The 1,969-nt window shown below is 34.9% G+C and overlaps 1 protein-coding gene across 1 annotated transcript in view; it reads left to right on the top strand.

Annotated features, from left to right (window-relative positions):
- LOC137261141 (protein YIPF3-like) overlaps nucleotides 1-1,969 on the top strand; it is a 291,821-nt gene that overhangs the window by 180,316 nt on the left and 109,536 nt on the right. The window lies entirely within an intron of this gene.

Here is a 1,969-nt window from a genome sequence, read left to right as displayed (position 1 = left end):
GGATTGGCTTGTGATTATTTGATTGGTTGGTTTGTTGTTTAACACTACACTGAGGAAAATTTCAGCTACATGGTTGCAGTCTGTACATGATTAAGTCCAGACCAGAAATTCCAGTGATCAACAGTATGCACTCAATAGCATGCACTCAATCTGCACCTTTGGGTGATGGAAGATGACATCTTTTTGTAAAAACATTTGAATTTATATCATCTATTCTTGACTGTTGGATTCACTGACAGACCTTAGCTTGAACTGAGTATTCATAGGAAAAACTAAAGAAATATATATCGAGTTGAAGTTTCAAGAACAAGGAAAGGGCATGGTTTGGTCCCACAAGATCAGAATAATTTGATAATTAAGAATACAAGATTAGAATTTGTGTTGAAGCTGGTATTTTGGGACACAGATTTGTTCACTATAGGTTTTCATTGTGAAGTCAGAGAATCTGTCCGTTTTGTTTTTTGATAATATCATAAGTCCACAAATGTGGAAGAACTTCCACAGCTTTAAACATTTTGGGGCTGAAAAAGGGTTCTACCTCGTTTTTTTGTATGGAATCCATTTCTGCATCAATCATTTTTTAAAACTGCTTCTGGAATATCCTTTTCTTTGAAAACAACTGTCAACTTTTTAAGTTCTACAGATTTTTTTTACAGACCTTCTCTGCATATTCACCCAAATACTGGATATATTAAATTCTGAAACCAGTTGAGCAGTTATGAGTATGAGAGTAGTGTTCAACAATGAAGGAAAATTGAGCCGTGTGTTATAAATAGTTCGCTCCACCCACATGTGTAGTGAAATAAAGTTCCAATTACTGGAATATGGCAAAACATGATTGGCTGACACCGGGCTTATCCAGTGAGAATTGTTAACACCAGGCTCATCCAGTGAGAATTTTTAGTACACATCCCAAGCTGACAATGGATTTCATACTATAAAAGCCAACTTGGAAAGTTGCGTGTAAGCTGATGTTTTTGCTTGTATGAAGAATCATGTCGAAAATGACCAAATTGAGGTCTGATATTGAAAACTGAATCAAATCAAGGTCTGAGTGAGTTGTTACAGCCCTATTCAATTGTTAACAGCCTACATTAGATGATTGAGAAGACAAGTCATTTCAGGGATACCTGACCTTATTTTCAAAGTCATATTACACTTTTCAAAATTTTGTTAATGTGATATCCCATGAACCATTAAACTCAGTGTCAAGCATGCTTTTAAACCTTGGTATCAATGTCATTTAGGAAATATTTAGCCTTCATCTTATTCACAGCTGAGCTGATATATTCTTCCTTAACAGTTGGGACATTGTTAGTAGCAAAAACTTTACTTGGTCACATGTTATGTGTGGGACTACATTTTCTCAGTAAAGTATAGATTCTTTTTAGGTCATACCCAGAATTGGCTTCTTCAATGAGTGAGCAACTTAGTCACCTTCACAAATATAACTTACTGAGCAAGTCAAATACAGTAAAACATACTAATCTGTGGAGCTGTGACGAAATATCATATCATCAATAATCATGATACTACATCCAACGATAAATATATGGATACTTTGTTTCATATCATGATGCAGATTGTTGACCTGAAGATTGTTAATATTCACTAACAACTGATGGTCATGTACTTGATATAAAAATATAGAGTTTTACAGAAAATAACTAAAGATAGCATATTGTGATGTGTACTGAATCAAACTGTATCTTTCCAAGATATCGCAATACATATCGTATTGCATCATGAATTTTCTGTATCATCACACCTCTACTAGTACTAGTCTGACCACTTCCTGAATGTCATGGTGTGTTCAGAACTCTCCCATGGCAATTTACACTTGTGAGATAGACATACAAAGTATGTGGTCTAGACTATGAGATATCAGATCTCCAGTTTTAGTGGAAATCAGGACTTGATCATTGACAGTGTTTGTGGTAGGTTTTGTACAAGTGCAAGCAGAAATAAA

This window comes from Haliotis asinina, chromosome 14 (assembly GCF_037392515.1).
Source record: "Haliotis asinina isolate JCU_RB_2024 chromosome 14, JCU_Hal_asi_v2, whole genome shotgun sequence".
Taxonomy (NCBI): Eukaryota; Metazoa; Mollusca; class Gastropoda; order Lepetellida; family Haliotidae; genus Haliotis; species Haliotis asinina.
This window is presented reverse-complemented; position numbering and strand designations above follow the sequence as displayed.